The 15,540-nt window shown below is 47.5% G+C and overlaps 1 pseudogene; it reads right to left on the minus strand.

The window, feature by feature from the left end:
• Positions 1–9,661: 9,661 nt before the first annotated feature.
• On the minus strand, positions 9,662–9,785 carry LOC118149599 (small nucleolar RNA SNORA67; annotated as a pseudogene).
• Between the last annotated feature and the right edge of the window lie 5,755 nt (positions 9,786–15,540).

A 15,540-nucleotide genomic window follows, 5' to 3' on the forward strand; every position in this document is an offset into this window, starting at 1 on the left:
CCCATAAATACTACTTGGGCATGTTTTCAGCAGAAACCTACGCACAAACTTGAGAGGCCACCTGCTTCTTCCCACAGACACCAGCCCCTCCCTCATCCAGGCCTTTGTTTTCTGCCCTGGTCATTTACCTCCTTCCTTCACCTTCTCCGCCTTCAGGATTCCGAGGAGACAACGCATTCTTGGGAGTGTGTTCCAACTCCAATTACGGACTAGCTGCTCCTCCCCTGTGCTCCTCATTTGGCGACTATTCTTATCTTTTTCAGCCCTTCTCAGACTGTTTTGTGACTGTCTTTTTTTTTTTTTTTTTGAGACGGAGTCTCACTCTGTCACTCAGGCTGGAGTGCAGTGTCAAGATCTCAGCTCACTGTAACCTCCGCCTCCTGGGTTCAAGGGATTCATATGCCTCAGCCTCCCAAGTAGTTGGGACTACAGGCACACATCACCACGCTTGGCTAATTTTTTGTATTTTTCGTAGAGACAGGGTTTCACCATGTTAGCCAGGATGGTCTCGATCTCCTGACCTTGTGATCGGCCTGCCTTGGCCTCCCAAAGTGCTGGAATTACAGGCATGAGCCACCACGCCCGGCCTTATTATTATTATTATTATTATTATTTTTAATTCACTTTTCCTGTAATCCCAGCACTTTGGGAGGCTGAGGCAGGCAGATCATGAGGTCAGGAGTTGGAGACCAGCCTGACCAACATGGTGAAACCCCGTCTCCACTAAAAATACAAAAATTAGCCGGGCATGGCGGTGCATGCCTGTAATCCCAGCTACTCGGGAGGCTGAGGCAGGAGAATCACTTGAACCTGGGAGGTGGAGATTGCAGTGAGCCGAAATCGAGCCACTTCACTCCATCCTGGACAACAGAGTGAGACTCCATCTCAAAAAAAAGAAAAGAAAAATGATAAAGAGCCAGGTGCAGTGACTCACACCAGTAATCCCAGCACTTTGGGAGCCAAGGCGGGTGGATCAGTGAGCTCAGGAATTCCAGACCAGCCTGGACAACTTGGTGAAACCCCATCTCTACAAAAAATGCAAAAATTAGTTGGGTGTGGTGGTGACTGCCTACAGTCCCAGCTACTTGGGAGTCTGAGGTGGGAGGATCACTTGAGCATGGAAGGTTGAGGCTGCAGTGAGCCATGTTTGTGCCACTGCACTTCAGCCTGAGTGACAAAGCAAGACCCAAAAAATAAAGAGACATGTGAATAGTCCAATGTTCCAATCCTACATATGAATATGCATATATATTTTCACCAAAATAGCAGCATAATTCATAATAGATCAAAACTAGAAACAACCCAAATGTTTGTCAACAGTAGAACAGATAAATGTGGTATTTTCGTACACTAGAATGCGGTGCTGCTCAGCCATGACAAGCTTGCTGTAACAACATGGGTGACTCACAGATGTTGACTGAAAGACGCCAGTTCTTATGTGATTCTACTGATTAATGTATATACAGTTCAAAGACAAAGCCATTTGATACCATTAGTAGGCTGATGGTTACTGTGGGAGGGGTGGTGACTGGAAGAGAGCATGAAGTAGGGTGGCCCCTGGTGTGCCAAGCATGCCCTCCTTGATCAGGTTGATGGTCACGTGGTCGTGTTTCCTTTGTGAAGATCCATCATGCTGTATGCTTGCCTGGGCTCTTTTCTGCAAATATGTTTACTTGTGTTAAAAAGTTAAGAAACAGCCAGGCTCAGTGACACATCCCTGTAATCCCAGCACTTTGGGAGGCCGAGGAAGGAGGATCCCTTGAGCTCAGGAGTTGAAGACCAGCCTGGGCAACACGGTGAAATCCCATCTTTACTAAAAATAGAAAAATTAGCCAGGCATGATAGAGGGTGCCTGTAATCTCAGCTACTAGGGAGGCTGAGGCAGGAGAATCGCTTGAACCTGGGAGGCGGAGGTTGCCATGAGTTGAGATCGCACCACTGCACTGCAGCCTGGGCAACAGAGCAAGACAAAAAAAAAAAAAAAAAACTTAATAAACTTAAGGTAAAAATGTGTATTGATTAACTTTCCACACTTGCCATTGTCTTTTCCTGGAAGAATTCCATTTGTGCACATAAGCTTCAAATATGTATGCAGCCAGCAAAGTCGGGATAAATGCTGCCTTCTGGAATTTTCCTTAGAAAGCATGTTGACACTGTGCAATCTGGTCTCGCTACCAAGCAAGGCTTACCCTTGAGTGAAGGAGAGAGAGACTTAGCAAAGGTGTTCCAAAGAACACTTTCCTAGATGCCAAAGTAAAAAATCCACATTATGTCACGGCCATTCTGTCTTCCAAGACCAAAGTCTCAAGATGGGAAAATTACAGTGAAATTCCTGAGCTGCCCTTCCACCTCCATCCTCACTGCTGTTCTTCCTCATCACCCAAGCCAGAAATCTGAAGTCAGCTCCAGTTCTTCTAGCTCAGTCATTTATGATTTAGAAATGTTTCTGAAATCCATCCCCTTTGTTCTCATAGACACTGATCTAATTTCAGGCTGTCATCCTTTCATAACTATTACTACAGCTTCCTAGTTAATCTGTTCAAATCTCTTGTACACTGAAACCAGAATTGCCTTTCCAAAATGCAAATTAATCCAGTCTGGCCAAAATGGTGAAACCCCATCTCTACTAAAAATACAAAAAATTAGCTGGGCATGTTGGTGAACACCTGAATCCCAGCTACTTGGGAGGCTGAGGCACAAGAATCACTTGAACCTGCAGAGATTGCAGTGAGCTGAGATTGTGCCACTGCATTCCAGCCTCTGTCTCAAAAAAATAAATCATGTCACTTCTCTGTGGACATTCTTCAGTGGCATTAATGTATTAGTCTAATTACACACGGACTTTGTAATCTGACATCAGCCCACCTTTGGTACCTGACTGTCCTCTTTCCTTGATTGGATTGATTGCCATTTCATTCCAGTGCTATGTTTTTTCACACCTCTGAGTTTGTGCTCATGATGTTCCCACTTCCCAGAATGCCTCCTTCCTACCACCCACAGGGCCTGCTTTGGGGTTTAAATACCATTTCCTGAGCAGCTTTGCCTGCTCCATCTGCTTTCAGCTCAGACTGCCTTCTGTGCTGACCTGGACTGACCAGCACTGATACTGGATCTGCTATGTAGGTGCTAGGCTAAAAGTGGCAATAGCATGGCCTCCTCATTTTGGCATCTATATAGCGCTTGACACATAATAAGAACCAAGTCACTTTTTTTACATTTTATTTTTGAGACTGAGTCTCCCTCTGTCGCCCAGGCTGGAGTGCAGTGGTGCAATCTTGGCTCACTGCAACCTTCGCCTCCAGGGTTCAAGCAATTCTCCTGTCTTGGCCTCACGAGTACCTGGGAGGGATTACAGGCATGAGCCACCGCACCCAGCCAGCAAGTAACTTTTTTATAATAATTGAACTGAATCACATCATTCTAGGGTACAAAGCACAGTTAACAGTGAAGAGATCTGATGTCACTTCCACCAAACTGAGACTTCATTGCTGTCTGAAGAGAAGCTGTGAGGCTTTGGAGGTGGGGCTTCCTCTGGTAGTTAGTGCTGGCCAGAAGCCGTTTCAGCAATACTCTCATGCCGAGGGGACTGGGAGCCCTGAATATAATCAAAGTGTTCAGAAGAAACTGTTTCTAGGAGCCTGGCTTACAGCAGCCTTCCCTAAAACAGCTTCAAAGAGGAGATTATTGATAGTTGTTACAACCAAAGTTCTAATTAGCTTTTTTTGTACAGACAGGAAAACCTGCCTTCCCACGCTGGCTGATTGTGAGCCTGGTACGTGGACAATGGGTCTTCTTTTCAGATTCCAGGAAGTTTCATTCACTTGAACTTTCTCAAATTAATGTTGCAGAAAGATAAATGAGTTTCACAGTAACTGAGGACTTTAGAAGTGGAGACACTGGGTGAAGCAAATAGCATAGTCCAGGGAGCTATAGAAATATTCTTTCATATCGCTTCTCAGAAGTGTAGAAATGTTCTTTCATGTTGTATAAGGAAATCAGTTTATCAAATTAAAAAGCCATATATTAGAAAAGGGGGTCAGGGCCAGGCACTGCGGATCAGCCTATAATCCCAGCACTTTGGGAGGCCAAAGTGGAAAGATCCCTTGAGGCCAGGAATTCAAGACTAGCCTGGGCAACATAGCAAGACCCCGTCTCTAAAAAGAAGAAAAAGAATTAGCCAGTAGAGTGGTGTCCCAGCTACTTGGGAGGCTGAGGTAAGAGGATTACTTGAGCCCAGGAGATCAAGGTTGCAGTGAGCTATGATCATGCCACTGCACTCCAGCCTGCATGACAGAGTGAGGCCCTGTTTCTAAAAAAAAAAATTAAAATAGGAGGTGGAGAAAAATAAAGAAAAATGAATAAAAAGAGATGAAAAGCAAATCTATTCAACAGCACTTTTTGAGGACCTACCTCATGTCTGATTTTTAAAAATTCCTTCATTTGGCCAGGTGCAATGGCTCATGCCTCTAATCTCAGCACTTTAGGAGGCCAAAGCAGGAGGATTACTTGAGTCCAGGAGTTGGGAGCAGGAGTTTGAGACCAGCCTGAACAACATAGTGAGACTCCCATCTGTACAAAAAATAAAATTAACCAGGCATCGTGGCATGCACCTGTACTGAGTATCCTTCCACCTCTGTCTCCTGAGTAGTTCCAGCTACTGGAAGGATTGCTTGAGCCTGGCAGGTCCCATTGTGGTAACCCAAGATCCTGTCACTGCACTCAGGCCTGGGCAACAGAGCAAGACACTTTCTTTTTCTGTTTCATATTTTTTTGAGATGGAGTCTCCGCCCATCACCCAGGCTGGAGTGCAGTGGCATGATCTTGGCTTACTGCAAACTCCACCTTCCGGGTTCAAGCAATTCTCCCTTAGCCTCCCGAGTAGCTGGGATTACAGGTACGTGCCACCAGATCCAGCTAAATTTTTATATTTTTGGTAGAGATGGGGTTTCACCATGTTGACCAGGCTGGTCTCAAACTTCTGACCTCAAGTGATCTGCCCGCCTTGGCCTCCCAAAGTGTTGAGATTACAGGCATGAGCCACCACACCTGGCCACAGAGCAAGACACTTTCTCAAAAAAAAAAAAACGCTTTATTTTTCTCAGCTTACTAAGAACTTGAACACTGAAGTAACAATCTCAATAAAATATTCTTTTTTTTTTTTTTGAGACGGAGTCTTGCTCTGTTGCCCATGCTGGAGTGCAATGGCACGCTCTCAGCTCACCAAAACCTCCACCTCCCAGGTTCAAGCAATTCTCCTGCCTCAGCCGCCCAAGTAGCTGGGATTACAGGTGTGCACCACCACACCCAGCTAATTTTTGTATTTTTAAGTAGAGACCGGGTTTCACCATATTAGTCAGGCTGGTCTGGAACCCCTGACCTCGTGATCCACCCGCCTCAGCCTCCCAAAGTGCTGGGATTACAGGTGTGAGCCACCGCACCCGGCAATAAAGATTCTTAAATCCTTTATTGCAGCCTCAGTTTATAGTCTAGTCTAGATCCATTTGTGAAGAATGAAATTATTTGTATCCACTTTAATTTGCCACTTTGCATGGCATGAGTTTGGAGATTCTGTGCTTTAGCAGACAAAATGTCACAGGTCTTATTGTGGCATAGGATGGAGGAAAAAGAGAAGTGGACTTAGAAACATTAGCTTGGCTCATGTCTGTAATCCCAGCAATTTGGGAAACCAAGGCAGGCAGATCACTTGAGTCTGGTTGTTTGAGACCAGCCTGGGTAACATGGTGAATCCCGTCTCTACAAAAAAATACAAAAAATTAGCTGGGCATGGTGGTGCATACCTGTAATCCCAGCTACTCGGGAGGCTGAGGCAGGAGGATCGCTTGAGCCCAGGAGGCATAGGTTATAATGAGCTGAGATGGCGCCACTGCACTCCAGCCTGGGCAACAGAGTGAGACTCCATCTCAAAAATAAATAAGTGATTTTTAAATGGGACGGAAGTGAAGAAATACCCATCCTATTCTCTAGCTTAGGGAGTAAAACATTTAAGAAAATGGACAAATGTTTAGGGACATTGAAGAATCCTAACGTCTCTCCTTAGGCATAATTAGAAGCCAGTGCTTTCATTGTAGGTGGTTGTTTTTTTTTTTTTTTTGAGACAGAGTTGCCACAGGCTGGAGTGCAGTGGTGCAATCTCGGCTCACTGCATCCTCTGCTTCCCAGGTTCAAGTGATTCTCCTGCCTCAGCCTCCCGAGTAGCTGGGACTACAGGCATGCACCACAACACCCAGTGAATTTTTGTATTTTTAGTAGAGACAGTGTTTCACCATGTTAGTCAGGATAGTCTTGATCTCTTGAACTCTTGATCCGCCCACCTTGGCCTCCCAAACTGCTGAGACTAGGGGTGAGCCACTGTCCTCAGCCACATCGTAGTTTTTAAGACCTATTGATTTGTACAGAACAATGGATTTTTTTTTTTTTTGAGAGAGATCGAGAGAGGGAGTCTCGCTCTGTTGCCCAGGCTAGAATGCAGTGGCGAGATCTCAGCTCGCTGCAAACTCTGCCTCCTAGGTTCAAGTAATTCTCCTGCCTCAGCCTCCTGAGTAGCTGAGATTACAGGCTCGCCACCACAACCAGCTAATTTTTGTATTTTTCGTAGAGATGGGGTTTCACCATATTGGTCAGGCTTGTCTCGAACTCCTGACCTTGTGATCTGCCCACCTCGGCCTCCCAAAGTGCTGGGATTACAGGTGTGAGCCACTGAGCCCAGCCAGATATTTCTTTTCCAAGACCACCTGTCAAGGGATCTGATTTTTTTTTTCTTTTTTTGAGACAGAGTCTTGTTCTGTCTCCCAGGCCAGAGTGCAGTGGTGTGATCTCAGTTCACTGCAGCTCTGACCTCCCCAGGCTCAGATGATTGTCCTCAGCCTCCCAAATAGCTGGGACTACAGGTGTGCACCACATGCCTGTAATCCCAGCTACTCGGGAGGCTGAGGCAGGAGAAGCGCTTGAACCCAGGAGGTGGAGGTTGCGGTGAGCCAAGATCACGCCACTGCACTCCAGCCTGAGCAATAAGAGCAAAATTCCATCTCAAAAAAAAAATTTAAAAAAAAAAAGAAGAAGGGGAACCTAACCCAAGGCCCAGATAATGACTGTCCAGGAGCATGCACTAGTGGCTCCCAGGGGTGAGGCCCACGTCCCCTGCCCCCAGGTCAGCATGCTTTTACTGAGACCACAAAGTCTCGCCCAGATTCCAGATAGGAGAGAATGGTGACTTGGTTCCATTTCAGAGTGCTTTTGCTTTGGTTTACTCCCAGCAGCAAAGGGCAGGGCTGGGGATGGAAACCAAACACAGAGGGTGTGTCTCCTGATACCTCTTTTAAATCTCAGGGAGACACAGTCAGGACTGCGATATCTTATCAGTACCTGGATGGGAGGGGACTGCCAGGTGGGGGAGGGGAGGTGTGGACTCGCTGCCTCCTGTGTCCCCAGCCTCCTCAGCACCTAGAAACAACTTACCCCGCCTTTTAAGACTCAAATGCTGCTGCTGGGGAGCTGCGGGGCCCAGGCTTGGAATTCTTGGTGCACCGGCGCTTGGCGGCTCCCCTCCGCTTGCACTGCTGGACCTTGGGGTTTTTGGTTGTTTTTCTAAAGGCATTCCAAGGCCAGGACAGTGCTAATTTAAGTTCCTCCAGGGTCAGTTTTTTTTTAAACTACAGATGGGTCTCACTATGTTGCCAAGGCTGGCAGGCAGCGGCTGGAATGCTGTGCACTGCAACAGGCTCAGTTCTCTCTCGCTCTCTCGCTCTCTCCTTTTGTCAGAGTTGAGATCAGCCAAGAACAGACCCAATTCTTGACCCTCCTAGTTTTCTGAGACTACATCTACTTGATAGTTTCTACGGAGTCCAAGTTAGAACATCCCAGCTGGTGGGCTGTCTCCCAGGAGGACCTCAGAGAGGAGCCGTGCATCTGGGGCACCTGGACACACCCCACCCCGCCGAGCTCCGTCAGGCAGCCCTGTTATTTACATCCTTTCACCCTTTCTCAATAGATTATCAGGCGATGTGCTCCTCCAGATAAAGTAGTCCCAGGAAAAAGGAGACGTGGGATACAGGGAGGGATCCTGAACCCAGGGAGGACAAGGAAGCACCTTGGAGGACAGCTGTGCTGCCGCCTGGGATAGTGGGCAGCCAGCCTAGACTGTGGCTGTGACTCAGGAGATTGACTGCGGAGCAACGATGGTGCTTGTAAATGCAGATAAAATGCTCAGGTGTGCCCAGTTTGAAGAAGATTAACAGCCCTGCGTCCTGGAGCACTCAGGGGAACTGATGAACTCTTCCACATCTGTCTGTTTCCACCCACTTCAGCCGTGGCGAGTCTGGAAGCAGAAAATCCAGAGCAGCCCATGCCCTTTGACCATGTTCCTGCTGGTCAGCCAGCACCTCGCTCACATGATGCTCTGTGACACACGCCTACCGGACTCTGAGAACTCGAGGGGAAGTTGAAGCCAGGCTCTGCCTGGAAGCTCCGCTCAGTCGTCTTCAGGGAGCTTGCTAGATGTGGGAGCATCCTTGCCCTCCCCTTACAAAGCTAAATCTGTGCTTACTGCTCAGCTTTTTCCAAAGTAAACAAAGTTGTTGAGAGATTCACGGAGAGATAAAAACAATTAAAAAGAAATGCCAGGGGGAGGTTAGCACAAAGGTCTGGATATTGGTTACCTCTGGAGAGGAAAGGGGGTGAGATGGCAGAGTGCTCAGGGGTCTTTGGAGGTGCTTGTGTCTCCAGTGTAGTCACATGAGATTCATTTTAAGCTGTACATACACATATTTTTTTTTTCTGAGACAGAGCCTCACTGTCGTCCGGCTGGAGTGCAGAGGCACGATCTTGGCTCACTGCAACTTCCACCTCCCAGGTTAAAGTCATTCTCCTGCCTCAGTCTCCTGAGTAGCTGGAACTACAGACGTGCACAACCACACCCGGCTAATTTTTGTACGTTTAGTAGAAACAGGGTTTCACCATATTGTCCAGGCTGGTCTCAAACTCCTGACCTCAGGTGATCTGCCTGCCTTGGCCTCCCAAAGTGCTGGGATTACAAGCGTGAGCCACTGCGCCGGGCCTGTACATACACATTTTAAACCCCTCTCCATTTATAATATATTTCAAAGTAAGCATTTTTAATGATATAAGGATTGTTTTTGGAAAAGAAAAAATACTTTCTACTTTAATAATTGGCTGAGATAGAAGTGATTTTGTCTTTTCTTTTTTTTTTTGCCTCAAAAAGTGACGTTTATTCAAAGAAAAAAAAGTGACAAGATGTCCATCCCTTGGCTCCCTTCCCTCCCTCCTCCTGCTACTCCTCAGTGCCCCCCAAGACTGAACTCCGGCTGGGGTTAGGTGGCAGGACAGCCCCTCAGATGACGTCAGCAACATTGCGGGGCATTTCCTCAGTGGAGGTGTTGTAGAAGGTCTCTATGTCTCGAAGAGTCCGCTTGTCTTCTTCTGTCACCATGTTAATAGCCACACCCTTATGGCCAAACCATCCACCTCGACCGATTCTGTGGATACAGTTTTCCCTGTTGGTGGGAAGGTCATAGCTGATGACTAAAGAAACCTGCTGCACATCAATGCCTCTGGCCTACATCAAGAAAGACAACTCTTCAGCATGTGCATGAGAATCTGTCCCGAAGGGATGACACGTGGATATCCATGTAGGCAGTCAAGGAAGGCAGAGGAAATAAGCATCCCTGTTCCCCAAAAGACCTTAAGCATGCCAGATTCTATTCCAAGTTGCTACTTTCCTGAGAGGGGTACTGGATTTTGTCTTAAATGATCTAGATAATCATGACTGGCTGAAGCCTCAGCTAGTACATTTTGGCTTCCTGCCAACCTTGACTCACTGAGCAAATGAATCTACCTTCAACAGTATATATAATCCAGACGTGCATTTGTGCCTGTCTCGTTCTCAATACGAAATAAGTTTGGAGAACCGTTTGACGTAAAAACAACACATGATCTCTTTTGTCCACATACTTTTCACCTTTCCTTCCTCAGCAGCTGAGTCGAATCACCTGGCTCTTTGGTGAGCTGGCACGTTGAAGTTAAAATGTTTTTTTGTTTTTGTTTTGTTTTCCTGAGACTGAGTCTTGCTCTGTTGCCCAGGATGGAGTGCAGTGGCGGGATCTTGGCTCACTGCAACCTCCGCCTCCCAGGTTCTAGCAATTCTCCTGCCTCAGACTCCTGAGTCGCTGGGGCTACAGGCACATGCCACCATGCCTGGCTAATTTTTAAATTTTTTAGTAGAGAAGGGGTTTCACTATGTTGGTCAGGCTGCTCTGGAACTCCTGACCTCGTGATCTGCCCGCCTCAGCCTCCCAAAGTGCTGGGATTACAGGTGTGAGCCATCACACCCAGCCATGTTTTTTTTGTTTTGTTTTTTAACCAGCACAGGAGCTGGAGAGGGGCATCTTGAAGTCAGGAGGTAATGCCGATTGGCCTGGGCAGGGAATATTGTGTGATTAAACAGTGAAGGGGGCAAATTCCAGGAGCCCTCCTTACCTCTGCGGGAATTACTGTACGCAAGTTTCACATCCCGAAGGATCCTGTGTTGGTTTTCACTTGAAACCTAGACCATATTCACGTGGCAGACTGCAACTAAGCCAAGTTCATTCCAGGTCATCCTAATGATTTCTTAAATTGGCATTAGTGCATAATATAATGATTTGCAGTTTGTAGTCCACTTGTAAGTTGCAATTAGAAACTGCAAGGACAGTAATACATAAGTGGGAGGAGAGATTTCATTAATTCCTTTGACAAATATTTATTGACTGGCAGCCGTGCTAGCTGGTGACAATAATACAGCTAAGAGCCAAGCTAACGTCCCTCCCACGTGGGCCTTTCTTTCCAGTGGGAAGAGGGTGGAGGGTACAGGTGTCAATAATACAGCTAAGAGCCAAGCTAACGTCCCTCCCACGTGGGCCTTTCTTTCCAGTGGGAAGAGGGTGGAGGGTACAGGTGTCAATAATACAGCTAAGAGCCAAGCTAAAGTCCCTCCCACGTGGGCCTTTCTTTCCAGTGGGAAGAGGGTGGAGGGTACAGGTGTCAATAATACAGCTAAGAGCCAAGCTAACGTCCCTCCCACGTGGGCCTTTCTTTCCAGTGGGAAGAGGGTGGAGGGTACAGTCAATAAATCTGTAGATACGTATTTATGTATGCACACATATATGTAACAAGTGGCATGTGCTGTGAAGGAAAAGTAGGGTAAGGCCCCAGAGAGGGCCGAGTTTGTGCATGAGTTTGGGAAAGGCCTCTGATAAGATGATCTCTGAAGGAAGTGGGACTGAGTGGTGCAGCTTTTGGGAGGAAGATTGCGCTGGACAGACGAAAGAGCAAGGGCTACCTCTCTGCATTCCAGGGTTACAAATAGAGGGTAACATTCGCCCTCCACCTCTCAGCACCTCTTTGCTGTGACCTTTGGGAGCAGAACCTAAGTGTCCATCAGTCAGAGACAATGCCCCGACCCAGACCCCTCTAGCTGAGTACCAGACAGAGCTGGAATTATAAGACCACAGAGCTGGCCAGGCACGGTGGCTCACGCCTATAATCCCAGCACTTTGGGAGGCTGAGGCGGGTGGATCACAAGGTCAAGAGATGAGACCATCCTGGTCAACATGGTGAAACCTCGTCTCTACTAAAAATACAAAAATTAGCTGGGTATGGTGGTGCGCGCCTGTAATCCCAGCTACTCCAGAGGCTGAGGCAGGAGAATTGCTTGAACCCGCAGGGCGGAGGTTGCGGTGAGCCGAGATTGCGCCATTGCACTCCAGCCTGGGTAACAAGAGCGAAACTCCGTCTCAAAAAAAAAAAAATACCGCAGAGCTGACCAGGAATGAGGCTTACAAGTATGTCAGGGAGCTGCTCACTAACTGGGAAGAGGCTGGCCAGGTTTCATTTTCTGCATCGTTCTGATGAAGCAGCTGGTACCAATGTTAGGCGACGGTGGCACGTGGTGGGGAAAAGCCCAGGGCTCCACCTCTGGTCTGGCTTTTCTTTCCTATTTTTTTTATTATACTTTAAGTTCTGGGGTTCATGTGCAGAACGAGCAGGTTTGTTACATAGGTATACACGTGCCATGGTGGTTTGCTGCATTCATCACCCCATCATCTACATTAGGTATTTCTCCTAATGGATCCCTCCCCTATTCCCCACCCCTTGCTATCCCTTCCCTAGCCCCTCACCCTTGACAGGCTCCGGTATGTGATGTTCCCCTCCCTGTGTCCATGTGTTCTCATTGTTCAACACCCACTTATGAGCGAGAACATTTGGTGTTTGGTTTTCTAGTCTTGTGTCAGTTTACCGAGAATGATGGTTTCCAGCTTTATCCATGTCCCTGCAAAGGACATGAACTCATCCTTTTTTACGGCTGCATAGTATTCCATGGTGTATATGTGCCACATTTTCTTTATCCAGTCTATCATTGATGGGCATTTGACTTGGTTCCAAGTCTTTGCTATTGTGAACAGTGTCACAATAAACATATGTGTGCATGTGTCTTTATAATAGAATGATTTATAATCCTTTGGGTATATACCCAGTAATGGGATTGCTGGGTCAAATGGTATTTCTATTTCTAGATCCTTGAGGAATTGCCACACTGTCTTCCACAATGGTTGAACTAATTTGCACTTCCACCAACAATGTAAAAGTGTCTCTATTTCTCCACATCCTCTCCAGCATCTGTTGTCTCCTGATTTTTTAATGATCACCATTCTAACTGGCATGACATGGTGTCTCAATGTAGTTTTGATTTGCATTTTTCTAATGTCTGGTCTGGTTTTTCTACCTTCGGACCTTTTACCTCTTGGGGTCTGTGAGTAGACAAATGAGTAGGTAGACTGGGAAGGACAGGACGGGGGACACAATAAGATTTGCTTTGTCCAGGCATGGGTGGCTCAAGCCTGTGGTCTCAGCATTCATAATGACTTACAAAAGCATTTATTCATAACTTACAAAAGCATTGAGAGCTGGGATTATGGATGACTTATATACCTTTTTACTACTTTCTGTGAATTTCTACAAATTACTTTTTTTTTTTTTTTTTTTCAGACAGAGTCTGGCTCTGTTGCCCAGGCCGGAGTGCAGGGGCAGGATCTCAGTTTACTGAAACCTCGGCCTCCCGGGTTCAGGCAATCCTCCTGCCTCAGCCTCCTGAGTAGCTGGGTTGACAGGTATGCTCTACCACACACGGCTAATTTTTGTATTTTTAGTAGACACGGGATTTCATCCTGTTGGTCAGGCTGGTCTCGAACTCCTGACTGCAAGTGATCCATCCACCTTGGCCTCCCAAATGTGCTGGGATAACAGGTGTGAGTCACTGGACCCACCCTACAATTTAGCAACAAAAAAACAAAGTGAGCAGCCGGGCGCGGTGGCTCAAGCCTGTAATCCCAGCACTTTGGGAGGCCGAGGTGGATGGATCACGAGGTCAAGAGATCGAGACCATCCTGGTCAACATGGTGAAACCCCGTCTCTACTAAAGATACAAAAAATTAGCTGGGCATGGTGGTGCGCGCCTGTAATCCCAGCTACTCAGGAGGCTGAGGCAGGAGAATTGCCTGAATCCAGGAGGCGGAGATTGCGGTGAGCCAAGATCGCGCCATTGCCCTCCAGCCTGGGTAACAAGAGCGAAACTCCGTCTCAAAAAAAAAAAAACAAAAAAGTGAGCAAAGTTATGCACAAGTGTATTAACAGACTGCTCTCCTGTACCTAAATCAGTCATTTTTTTTTTTTTAAGTTTTGCTCTTGTTGCCTAGGCTAGAGTGCAATGGTGCAATCTCAGCTCACCACAACCTTCGCCGCGCCCTGGGTTCAAGCGATTTTCGTGCCTCAGCCTCCCAAGTAGCTGGGACAACAGGTGCATGCCACCATACCCGGCCAATTTTTGTATTTTTAGTAGAGACAAGGTTTTGCCACATTGGCCAAGCTGGTCTTGAACTCCTGACCTCAGGTGATCTGCCCGCCTCAGCCTCCCAAAGTGCCAGGAGCATAGGCGTGAGCCACCGCGCCTGGCTGACAGCTTGGTTTGATACATTTTAGGGAGACATGCTACAGCAATCAGTATATGTAAAATGTACATTGGTTCTGTCTGGAAAGGCGGGACAGCTCAAGCAGGGAGAGGGCTTCCAGGTCACAGGGAGGTGAGACAAAGGGTTGCATTCTTTTGACTTTCTGATTAGCCTCTCCAAGGGATATGCTTCTGTCAGATACGCATCTATCTCAGCGAGCAGAGGAATGACTTTGAATGAGTGGGAGGCAGGTTTGCCCTAGCAGCAGTTCCCAGCTCGACTTTTCCCTTTAGCTTAGTGATTTCAGGGTTCCAAGGTTGATTTTCCTTTCACAGTGGCATATGCCTGTAGTACCAGCTGAGGTGGGAGGATGGCTTGAGCCTGGGAGGTCAAGGCTGCCCTGAGGCATGATTGCGCTCTTGTACACCAGCGTGGGTAACAGAGTGAGACCAAGTCTCAAAAAAAAGAAAAAAGCCAGGTGCAGTGGCTCAAGCCTGTAATCCTAGCACTTCGGGAGGCTGAGGTGGGTGTCAGGAGTTCAAGACCAGCCTGGCCGTCATGGAGAAACCCCATCTTAAAAAAAAAAAAATCCTGTATTGTAAAATGCAGATACAGAAAAATACACAGAGCAAATGTGCAGCTTAATGAATTACTCTAAGGCAAACACCAATATAACCCTTGGTGGGATGGTGCAAGGTCTCTCAGGAGTCCCCAGGAATGAGACCCAGTTGCCTGCAGTGGTTACCTGCTCCTTAAGTGATGCACACTTTATGGACCTGCTTTTTCGAACTCCTTTTCTCATTCATTTCAGGATCACCTTCCAAATAAGCCATGTACCTAATCTCTCATCTCGGGGTCAGTTTTTGGTGAAACTGGAAGTCAGGCTGTTTCTTTTTTTTGAGACGGAGTTTCGCTCTTGTTACCCAGGCTGGAGTGCAATGGCGCGATCTCGGCTCACCGCAACCTCCGCCTCCTGGGTTCAGGCAATTCTCCTGCCTCAGCCTCCTAAGTAGCTGGGATTACAGGCACGCGCCACCGTGCCCAGCTAATTTTTTGTATTTTTAGTAGAGACGGGGTTTCACCATGTTGACCAGGATGGTCTCGATCTCTTGACCTCGTGATCCACCTGCCTCGGCCTCCCAAAGTACTGGGATTACAAGCATGAGCCACCGTGCCTGGCCTGTTTCTAAGGAAGTCTTTAAAAAGGTGGCGTTTGGAACGATCCAAGATGGCCGATCGCTAACAGCTCAGGACTGCAGCTCTCAGTCAAAGCGCAGAGAACTAGAGGATGCCACACTTTCAGACAAATTCTGGTCGCTCAGGGAGCAGAAGATCCCCCATGGAGGAACCACATGGGTTGCCAGCGGGACTCTTGGGGCCGTGCAGCGATTTTGCCGGCACCTTGGAGAGCAGAGTAAACAGGGCCGGCTCCCCTTCTGACCGAGGCTTGGAGGACCCACACGGGTCCCCAGCACGACTCCTGAGACCGGCGCAGCAGCTGTGACGGCACCTCAGCGCGGCA

The sequence above is a fragment of the Callithrix jacchus genome, chromosome 19, assembly GCF_049354715.1.
Source record: "Callithrix jacchus isolate 240 chromosome 19, calJac240_pri, whole genome shotgun sequence".
NCBI lineage: Eukaryota > Metazoa > Chordata > Mammalia > Primates > Cebidae > Callithrix > Callithrix jacchus.